Below are 11,936 nucleotides of genomic sequence, written 5' to 3'. Positions count from 1 at the left end.
AAACAAAACAAAAGTATTTCGATTCGAAAATCTAAAAGAACCAACAATTAAATTGATTTTTATATTTTGAACGTGCTTCAAGTGAGGTGAGTATTCAATGAAAATTATAAGTAATTTTTCAAGATTTCACAATCTACTATTTTCAATTAATGGGAATTCAAATTGTTAATGCTTAATTTGCCATATATGGACCCGTGACTATCTAAAATCAAACTTATTTATGAGTACATGTATTAAAAGTGTTCGTGATAATCTCAACGTACAGATATAGTCAAAAGTTCTTCACATTGTCAAATCATATGTACAAATATCTTTCATTGTCTTCCGTTTATGTGCTCTCAAGGCAACTCACAAAATTTATGATCCGTCTGAAACGCCAGCAAAAGGAGAGAGAGAGAGAGAAAAACAACGTTATGGTAAATGTCATGATTTTAAGTTTCCATTAATGCATTGCACTCTGAACCAGCCACCGAAACCGCAGCGCGCTCTTTCGGCCCGTTGGCCAATCTGCTTAAAACGCTTTCGCCGAAAAACACAAAACAAAAAAACCAAAACCAAAACGGAAAAAAAACGAAAAAGTAAAATAACCACTCCCCAAAGCACAGTATTGGTGTCTTGTTTGGAGACATACTTCGTAGTCATAGACATTTTCAGTTTGAAACTACGAGTACTCATAGTCATACTTTGCAATCGTACTCGTATTCATACCACTTCATGGGTGACGACGAAGCTGTGCAGCTCCATAGCTCCAACCTCTGACGCAGAACAGACGCCAGACCGAATCGAAATTCACACACAGCAGCAGTCACTGTCCAGGGCGATGAGGCTCCTTTATTTTGTTTTTATTTGAGTCTTTGGGATTTCGGATGCAGTTGCAGAGATCTCTGGTGATATCCCACAAATATTGTAAGTAGAATGGGCAGCCAAAAGCAAACAAACAAAAAAAAAAAGGCAGAGAAAAAACCCCAAAACACAAACCGAGACCCAGACCGATCGAAAAAGCCAAAGCGACGTAGACGCCGCAGCTGGCGCGATTGAATGACTCCTCGTCGTCGGCCGTCTGAGATACTGACTGGCTATATAGTAGACTTGGACTGGACGACGACGACGACGACAACAACGACACACTTACAGGCGACGACGGGCCACAGCAGCATTCTGAGAAATATTGGTGTAGGTCACAGCCAGAGATAACATGCTGCGCCAGCGTATGGTGTGTGTGCATGTGTGTGTGTTGGTATGGGAGAGTGTGTGTCTGTGCGAGTGTGTATTTTGACTGGCTGGATTGGGCCTTAGTTCTGGCCTCATTGTATGCAAATGTGCCACGATCAGCCGACGACGAGCCACCACCCGCCCAATCCAACTCGACTGGCAACTGATGCTGATGATGCTCCTGCTCTTGCTCTTACTCCTACTTTTGCTCATGGGTGCCAGAATCGTTTTGTGTGCGAGTACTCGTATTCGTAAACGTAAACGTACTGTCCATACTGATACTCACATTCACATTTAGCATCGCCTTCGCATTGGGTTTTGAGTTGTGCGATTTTTGGCATTTTTGTATTTTCTTTGTCCTAGCCCACAGGGCCTTATGTAAGCGACAACGACGACTCCTTTGACCGCAAGGAGCACGAGGATTGTTACATATTTGCCCCAGACCTGATATTAGCTACATAGCTACACACGAGAAACAATAAAAACAGTATAGACATTTAGCAAAACGAAGTGCTAATACTCTTTTTTTGTGGTGAAAGAAATTGCAAAAAAAAATACATCATTTTAATTAAACTTTAATTAATCGACAATGAAAATAGTACTTAAAATAATACGTAATGGTTCACAATTAATTACAAAAATAATCTTCTATTTCAAATTTAAAGTTTAAAGTGAAATAAAAAGCTTCATAACGTATACGTAATATTTTATTTACTGCAAGTCATCAATTCCATATATTTAAATTAAAATAGTTTATTATTGCAAGTTGAAATACTAGAGTATTTAAAAACAAAATAAAAATAAAAATAACAAAAAGATTTTTAGAAATAAAAGTCGACTACAATGGAAATGCTGCACACACAAAACACAAAACATTTCAACAGGAACAACATGTAATTTTTGAGCTGCTTCAACTGCCGTCTCCAGCCCAGACATTCCGCCCGTTGCACCCAAAAAAATACAAAAATAAAATAAAAACCCCAACTGTAGAGTCAAAGCTAACCATATGCAATGGCTGGCGTGGCCCGGACGGGGTCACGACACTTTTTGTGGCAACCACGGACGATGGTAACAAAGTCAGCGCGCAGTCAAATAGTGGGAGAAGTATGGCAAAAGGCAACAAGGCCTCAGGCCTGCGACTCTGACTGCAGCCGCTGCTGCTGCTGATGCTGCTGACGTTGCTGTTGCCCCTGTGCCTTATTGTTTGAGCAGCAACAGTTGGCGCGGCTGGACATTTTGGCCAGGGTCTGACCGATGGCAACTGCAACTGCAACTGCAGCAGCAGCAACCGCATCACCGACTGCCTGGCGTCAAGAGAATGCGTTGCGCTTGTTCCTTGGCTTTGATTTCGTTGCATTGTGGCCATTTCCTAGGAAAAAATGTTACATGAAATTAATAAATAGGCAAATAAATGTTAAACAGCTGCTGTTTTGTACGTGTTCCTCTTGTTGATGCTATTGCTGTTGCTGTTTGTTTGCTGTTGCTGTTGTTGCCTTCATCATTGTTGTTGTCACTGCTGCTGTTTCTGTTGTTGTTGCTGTTGTTGTTGTGGTTGTTGCACGCGCACGGTAGCCATTGTGCTGCACACAGGGTGGTGTGCCTCTGCTGTGGTGGTTGCATCTCTCTAGCTCAAGCCTGGTGTTGTTCCTATTCTATGGCATTTGCATAACACCAAAGCACACAGCGAAAAACAACGAAAATACAAACCAAATTGCAAACACAGGATATTTCCCAGGCTGCCAGCATAGACTCACACTGTTAGCACACTTCCTATCTAAAGTTCCCCTCCCCCTATTACCCTTTTGCCCCTTCGCTAGTCGTCATGGCAAATCTCTTGAAACTGCAGCTTTGCCACTGCATGCCAAATCCTTTATATGCAGTTCACAGCAATTGCTTAGCTTTGCAATGGGCCCGAACTAAGCGACTTGCCACGGAACTAATGTACTCATATTCCAAGGCTATAAAATAAACTCAACTCTATGAACAATATATTCCGCTACGCCCTTACCCAGAGCCATATGATATAGATAACTTAAGTTAAACCAACGTTGGAGCAGTTCAAACATTGAATTATACCCTGTTGGAAGATAATCTGTATGATCCATTATTGCACACTTTTATTAGTTATTAGTTTAAATGGATATTGCGTTATATTTTTACACATTTAAAGAAGATTTAAGCAACGAGGAATAAAAATATTATTAAATTCAAGTTTCCGGAAAAGCTTATAATATTGCATTTCATTTATGAACCTTATTCACAAATATTTAATTCAAAATTTAGGTTCAGCTTTCTTGATGTTATTTTCCCTTAAAAATCAATACTCCCTCTAATCCGTTCACTACACACTAAACTTAAACTAACTAGCCCACATACTGAACTGAACTGTAAGCGTTTGAATTTCAAATAGGCCACAAACATGTGGAGAAAATGCCAAGTCAGAGTGAGCTTCGGTGCTTTATTAATATGTAAGCCACACAGCAGAGAGGGGGGCTAGGAAAACATAATAATTCGTCTATAATTTATACACAATTGTAAATAAAATGTGTACAAGCATAATTTACACATAAACAAGACGACGAGCCACAAAAAAGAAACACAGCAACAAACCTGCACCGTCATCATCACACGCGGATGATGCTGCTCTTGCCAGCTATGTATGACAAGGGTAAGGGTAAGAGAAAGAGAGGTGGGAATGTGGCAAACAGTGCTACGATTAGAATGCAGAGCGGAGGCCAAAGCAGAAGATGCCAGCCAGACACAGACCGGGTGACTGAGAAATTGATCAACGCTGTGGCGGGACATAAACTAAAAGCTTATTTAACATTAATTTCGCCACGAAAATCACACAGCAATTTTAAACATCAGTTACATGGCACAGTCAAGCGCTAGAGAGAGAGAGAGAGAGACACTCGAGGAGCAAGCGCAAATCCCATTGGAAGCCACCGCAACATGCGAAAATGTGCCCAAGAGACGCGTCCGCCTTAGACTGTTGCCTGTAGCCCCCTTTCATGCCCAATTCGCGCAGCTCTTGTAATCTAAGCTGCCATTAAACAAAATACAAGAAAAACTTACGAAAACATATGCTACATATTACAGCCGATCCCCAACCGAACTGAACTGAAGCGAGACCACGCGAGAGAGGATGACAGCGGAGGCGGTGCAAAGTGGAGGCGAGGCGAAGCGAGCAACGATTCGCAGCGTACAGTGACGGAAGTAAAGAAGCAGGTGCACAGTGGAAGTTATAAGAAAGCACTGAATAGAATTTTTTAAGAATATTTGCAAAAAAAAAGAGAATTAAAAATAAAAAATGAATTTTTAATTACTCAGCTTTTCAGTAAAATATGTTTTTCTGTTTTTAATGTCTAAAAATTCTGAAATTCAATAAAATGTTATACAATTTTTTATAATAAAATATTTTTTGTATAAATTGTGTTTGGATTTAAAATAAATAAAGCGAAAATATATTAAATCTTAAACATTTGTTCTTTATTTTATCACAAATATAAAATATAAATAATAATCACAAGTTTAAAACCTCTTACCTGTCAAACTCTCAACTATCTTAAATTGTTCATAATTTAGATACTTTCAATAAATTTAAAATTTGGACTAAACCACAAAATACATATAATATTAATGACGATTTTATTCAATCTAAACAGCAAAATATGTTAGATTTATTTCTAACATTTCAGCGATAAACTTTTCCATTGTATAACGTTGCTTGCTGACTAGGTTTTAGTGGGAGAGCTTAGACTGAAGCTCAGTGCTGAGCAATTGCACCTGCCTGGGCCTCAGTCGCAGTCTCAGTCTCAGTCTTCGCTTAAATCTATAGCCAAAGACTAAGGCTTGAGCATAAGCCTGCGCCTGCTCTGTTTGTGAACTGTGGCCATGTGCGATGCCGCTGCTACAAGCAGCCAAGCATACCCCAAGCCAGGTACAAAGATTTAGAGCGACATTAGAGCAGTCAATCCATCATGACTGAACATTACCATAAATTACACAGAAATAATTGATTATTACGAGTAGACACAGCGACCAAAGACAGAGTCAAGGCGCACTCAACATCCAACAAGCCCCCAGTTCAAACTGCGTGTGTAGTTGTTGTAAACGAGTGTGTGTGTGTGTGTGTGTTTGTATGGTTGTTGGGGGCAACTGTTGCAACTGTTGCTGCTACGTTCCTCTCTACGCAGTTTGGCGAGCGCACCGATTTAGTTTAAATTACGTTGGGAAGATGCACAACGGCCTGGTCAACAAGTCGTTCAAGTTCTGACCAAGCAACCAACCAAGTCAGTTGGGCAATCAGCGCTCAGCTCTGGCTAAGCACTTTGAACCCAGAAGATGAGGAGAACTTGCTTGCTCTTGTAAAGTTCTGCACACGCCTATCAGGCTGAGTAATTGCCGAGCCACAAAACCGCAAACAACCGATTTTCCATTACATATTGTAAACAAATATTTGTTTTCATCTATGCTACGTGGAAAACTGCCCATTTTAAGAGCAAGTAATCAGTTAACCAGTTAGTTTGGAAGTTTTGGCTGTTAGACAAAGTGTCCGCCATTTGTGTAATGGAACTGCATTTATATTGCTACAGGTTGATTTAAGTAAATGCTCCCATTCAATTTGACGAACATTTATTTTCCATTTCTTTCAAATTCTTTTTTTAACTCATTCAAAAAAAAATACGATATCATTTTAAATCAATGGAAGGTAAAACTAGTTGAAAATGATAAGAATAGCATAATGGTAATACTTATATTAAATCTAGTTAATGTGGTCAAAAGATCACAAGAATTACTAATATACATAAAACAAAGGGTATAATAGCCAAAAGATACCTTTACATTATTAAATTATATTTCAAGTATTTCTGTATCTTTTATTGTATAGTAATTTAAGTTGTATAGTATAGTACTTTAATTTTATTGTATTCTTATTGTATTTACATTCACTTGAAGTGAAATTGTAAAATTGCAAAGTCTTGAAACTTTGTTGTGCCGCCTTTTTTCTCGTTTGACCACAAAGTATTATAACGAGCATCGAGCGCATATCTTTTGTCAAATCAGCGAGAAGGCTGATCTCAACTTGAGTGTTAGACAGAGAGAGGGAGAGTATTTAATAAGGCTACTGTCGCTCGCGATGATGCTTTGAATGATTGCATGTGGCGATAATAGGCCAGGACAGTGGGCTGTCAGTACGTCAAGTGGAAATGAACGAGGCTTTATCGCGCTGACGCTTGAAGTTTATTACAGTGACATTTCAATTCTTCTGATTGGGATGATTCCGGTCTCTCCGTTACCAACAACAACAACAACAATACTCTCTGCAGATCCGATCCCAGATCAGACCAAGTCTGTGGCGATCACACACAAAAGCCAAACTCGCTCAAATCAATCTCAGCATTTCGGATTTCTTTCTTTCTGCCTCTCGCTCTCTATCTCTGCCTCGCTCTCGTTATCGCTGTCTTTGTCGATCTTCACTCGCAATGATTGTTGAAATTGATTGATCGTTGTATTTTTATTGAGTGATTGATATAAATGCTGTTTGGCAGCAATTGCAGAGCTTCAAGTTAACACACACAAAAGGAAACAATAGTTTCAATTACAATAGCCGCAACTAACTGAGGGGGGGAAATACTCGTAGCAAGTTGGGTTAAGAAATATCTTTACAGGCTCGCTTTCGACTCTGCCGGCAATGAAACCAAGCATATTGAAAGCAGCGCTAAAAATATTATTAGGCATTGAAATATTGTGTTTCCAAGGTGTTCGCACGCCAACTCTACGTGTTTAAGGCAAACTCTCGAGCAACACCAACAAGCTGAGCCACATTGCTGCTGCCTTCAATGTTCTTATCAAGATGCTTTCAATGTGCCGTTTAGGATTTTCATTTGTAGCATTTAGTTGCGAGACGCTCTATAAAAAAAAAGTGGAAAAAAAACAACTCTACCAACTCAACTTGTGGGCGCAATGTGAATTCGAATACGAATTCAGGTTGTGTCGGAAATCTATCGACTGGACTGACTGTATGTTGTTACTTAGTTTAGTTACTATAGATCTGTTCGGTTGTCCCCCTTCTTCTTCTGTATTCCTAGTCTACAGCTATGCTGATGCTGATGCTGCTGCTTCTGCCACGTTGCCGGCACTCGTAAATTACAATAAATTATGTTGAAACTGATTATTCGACACAATTTATGAGACCCTTTAAGTGGGCGTGTGCACTTTTATTTTATTGTGAATGATGATGTAAATGATGTTGGTAGGCGCATTTTCATATTGTTGTTGCAGGCATTGTTGTTGTTGCTGTTGGTGTTGCTGTTGTACTGCGCAAAATGAACGAGTCGGGTCGAACTGTGGGTCGAGTTGAGCGCGGGTCAAGTTTTGGGCGACAAGATGGGTGATGGGTTAATGAGCGAAGCTTCGTTCGAAGACTTTTAAATTATGGCAATGCGGTAATTGTTGCCAGATAACACGTCAAGAAATAAAATAAGTTAACAGCTTATTAAGATGAAAAAGTTTCAAGTAGGCCAATTGAATTTAAAACTAATTAAATGAAAATGCTTAGCTTAAATGTTTAACCTTAACTGGAGCGAATCGTTGTAAGTACCTGGCAGCGACTCCTTAAAAAAGAAATAAAAATAAAATAAATAAATAACAACAACAAAAAAGCGAACCTCTAAAAATGTGGGAGTGTGTTAACAACAACAACAAGAGCAACAAGCACCAAAAGCCCTATCGACAACGTCAAATCAGCGACTGCGTCGAAGCGCTGCAACAGACTTATAAACCACACATCATCATCATCATCATCATCAGCAGCAGCAGCAGCTATGGTTGTGGCTGTGGCTGCAGCTGCGGCAGCGGCAGCATCATCAACAGGCAATCGGGTTAAACAAGCAGGAGGACAGGAGGAGCTGTGGTTAGTGTGCTCTCGAATAGCCTTGGCAGCGGCGTAGCAAAAATTTAATTAAGAAAATCAAGCCGAAAACTGCGTTGGGCGAGGAGCAGACGAGCGACGCCAACAACGGCGACGCTCCAGCTTTCATATCTGATGGAAAAGAAAGAGCAGCGACAACAGCAACAGCAACAACTACAACAGCAGCAGCCGTCACAGCAACAGCAACAACATGAGCCACAACAACGACAACAACAACAACAACTGAAAACGAGCGTTGCGAAAAATTTGATGCTTTGCTTTGGCGCAGCGATTTGGATCAGTGCGACACAATGAGGACCACCAACCACCAGGTTGTGCCACAGCCTTCTGGCTCCATGCGGGTGTTTGCTCTTGTCAACAGCCAAAACAACAACAGCAACAACGAGAACAACAGCAACAAAAGCAACAACAACAACAACAATAGCAAGCGATACAGCGAACGGATTTCAATGATTATTCATTGGGCATGGCGCATACTATAATCACACACACTTGTCTGCCACAAACAATTTCAGCAATTAGAATATCAAGCAATGCAGATCTTTGGCGTTGCAGCAATTGACATTGCCCAGATCACACAGCAAGCAAGCAAAAACACAACTCGCACACCCTCTTCATTTACTCTGTATAGTGGGTATGTGTGTGTGTGTGTGTCAGTGAGTTTGTGTGTGTGTGGTGCTTTAATGACATTTCTGTGGAACACACAGAAAAAGAACGCCCTGTGCATTGTGTGTGGCAGGGCTGAATTGAAAGACTTAGGACACAAACTTGGCAGGGCCAAATGAAAGACTTAGGACACAAACTTGGCAGTTCAACGAAAGACTTAGGACACAAACTTGCAAATTAAAGCACATTAATTTTGCCCCAAACAGAAAGATGAAACTCACAAGCAGCAGCAGATTCAGATTCTGAAGCGTCTGCGTCTTGTGCTCTCTCTGATTGATTACAGCTGCAGCAGCAGCGTCTGTGTATGGACTATGAGCTGTGTGTGTGTGTGTGTGTGTGCTGTGCACTCCACCGTCCGCCGTCTGCAGACCGCAGACCTCTTTTGTTGCATGGGAAAAAGAGAATCATAATCATAATAATGATAATAAAAATGGAAAACTTCTAGACGCCATATAAATCAGAGCAAATATGAATTGCTGTTTTGTCTGTGCTCAGTGCTGACTGTTTATTTGTTTTGTTTACTGTGCATTACGTTGGCTTTTGTCAATTGCCAAAGACTCGGACCCAAGCACAGTGACACAAAACCATAATCCATTTGAGTAGAAATCTAGAACATTTATAAAGATAAGAAAAGAAAATGCTGTTAGTTATTGCTTATTTAATAAGGTATTATCTAAAATAAAAACTAAACTTTGTTTTGGCAATCAGAAATTCAAATAAAGATTATTTATTTATGATAACTGTATTTAGTTTTATTTCAACTTTTCATCAGCTTTTCTCTAAATGCATTTACTTATTTCTCTACTCATCATTTTCTAATAGGCCAATTAGGTGCAGTGCATGTGAGTACATGTACTATGTGAGCGTCGATAAAAAAAAAGAAAATAGCAAAAAGCAAAAAAGCAGAAGCCTGATGACAATTCGCTTTCCATTATCGAATATTCATTTAGTCGGCTTGGCACTTTCACCACTGTTCGAATGGTGCTGACTGCATTCATTGTTCCATTGCGCTTGTAATTCTGTCTGGAGCTGCCTTTGTGCGCTGCTCTGCTGTGCTGTGTTCTCTGCTGCTGCAGAGCTAGAGACCAGAGCCCGGCAGTCGTTGGCAGTTGGAAGTTTGCCAGTTGCCAGTTGTTGTTGTGGTTGTCGCCGCCGCCACAGTTTTTTTGTATTTCTTGGAGTGCCCATTGTCTGTGTGGGAAACTGGCGCGCTTGGCTTGTAAAAACTTCTGGCGAACAATGTAGTATCCGCATATCCATAGTCCAAGCTGCCGAGCTTTTCAATGCCAAATGGTTTATGTACGAGTATCGAGGCATTACCAATCATAAGCATAAGCGCAGCGTTGAGACAATGAGCAAACGCCACATAAATTTACGAATGAGCAGCCAGTTAGGCAGAGCGATATGCATATGCGGACAGTTTAACCTAGATACGAAATGCATGCCACAAAAAAAAAGCGAAATAAAACGAAAAAAAAGTAAAGTATGAGCATCTCGTATCTCGACGCAAGACGCGTTGCATCTTTATATTTTTTTCTCATTTTTTTTTGGTGCCAATCATTATATTTTAACAGCTTGTTTGCTCGCTTGTTTTACAAATTGAAATCGCCATCGCCACGCCGTAGAGCGTCCAGAGAGTCAATGTTACAATAAATTTAAATAAACACAAGCCTTTTTGCCGACTTCAGCTACAGCTGTGGATGTGCCTCAAGTTGAAGTTGTAGTGCTGCAGCTGTAGTTGTCGTAGTCGTCGTTGTGACTGTGAATGTGAATGTGGACGACGTTGCCGTTTGCATCCTGGCCTAATCGCTGCGTTTAATTTACTTAAATTATACTAATGATCTTGAGCGCTCCTCGGGGCCTCAACGCTTTTGCCTTGGCGAAAACTCTCAAGTCATTTGTTTTGGCTCGTTTGCAGGCGGCTCAATTGATTTGGCCAAAGCAGCCGCCAAAGAGCCAAAGAGCCGCCAAGACGCCGACGACGACGACGACGATGACGGTGTCCAAGCTGAGAGCTGAGTGCGAATGCGAGTGTTGAAATTGAGGGCTAACACCGGCAAACGGCGAGCTTGGTAGGTTTGTGCGAGTGTCGCTAGATATGGCCTGACATTTAGATGAAGTGTCTGCGAATCTGAGCCGAGTCTCTCTCTCTCTGTTTCTCTTTGTCTTCCTCTCCCTCTCTCTTTCGGTCAGAGCTCCTGCTGCGTTTTACTTCTGCTAAATGTCGACGTTGTCGTTGTCTTTGCCGTTTGCTTATTGCCGTTGTCTGCCGGTCGCTGTGTAATTCCATTCATAAACAAAACTTTAATTTTATTGCACATTCGAGTTGACACAGTCAAGCAGACAACGCGAATCACTGAGCTTCTTTGCCTCCTTTGAAGGCGTTGCCAAATGGGTGTGGGTTTTGTTTTGTTTTTCTGTCCATACCAAAGTACGAGTACTACTCAAAAACGATTATCATGGACTTCAAAATGGCTCAATTAGTTTGTCCATAGTACACTATTGACTTCTCCACTGATGGCGGCGACTTGCGAGCATTCTCAGTGCTATGTGAGTCTTGAATTCCAAACGAAAAACTTTATGCATGTTGATTATGCAAGTTGGATAAGCTTAGCTCTGCATGGGGTATTCCAAAAAGGTTACTTAGAACTCAGACAAATGTCAAGTCGATCGACCTCACGTAGATAATTGTTTCGCTTATCAACAGCATTCAAAACTAACAAGTATAAGCTGTCATGATAGAAAGAAATCATTGTACAAAATATATTTTATAACAACGAATCACGCGAAATAGAAAAAAAAAACCTAATGTTGGCAGCCTGCTCAGTTGCTTTTCACTTTCTTTTTTCCTTTTATTTAATTTTATTATTTCCACATTTAATTGGGCACCCCATTTAAAAGCCATGTACAATTTTTTTCCGCTCACTGCCAGCGACAGGCATTAACAAATAAATACACAAAAAAACGTCGAATAAAATAAGAAAAAATATATATAAAACAATTGCACAGAGCTTGAGGCAAACAAACAACCATGCCACACCATTTTCGCCATTGACACCCATGCGAACATTGTTAATTAATTAAAAAAGAAAAACTAATAGACGATTGCGTTGACAAGATAAAA

General features: G+C 40.4%; 1 long non-coding RNA gene across 1 annotated transcript; it reads right to left on the bottom strand.

Annotated features, from left to right (window-relative positions):
- Positions 1-32: 32 nt before the first annotated feature.
- On the bottom strand, positions 33-1,046 carry LOC133837863 (uncharacterized). Its single transcript, XR_009893876.1, has 3 exons — positions 709-1,046; positions 264-368; positions 33-202 (listed from the first exon to the last, which is right to left on the bottom strand). It is a non-coding gene; the product is annotated as an uncharacterized LOC133837863 (long non-coding RNA).
- Positions 1,047-11,936: the final 10,890 nt, after the last annotated feature.

Source organism: Drosophila sulfurigaster, chromosome 2R (assembly GCF_023558435.1).
Source record: "Drosophila sulfurigaster albostrigata strain 15112-1811.04 chromosome 2R, ASM2355843v2, whole genome shotgun sequence".
Classification (NCBI taxonomy): domain Eukaryota; kingdom Metazoa; phylum Arthropoda; class Insecta; order Diptera; family Drosophilidae; genus Drosophila; species Drosophila sulfurigaster.
Note: the sequence above shows the minus strand (reverse complement) of the source record. Positions and strands in the feature narration are given on the sequence as shown.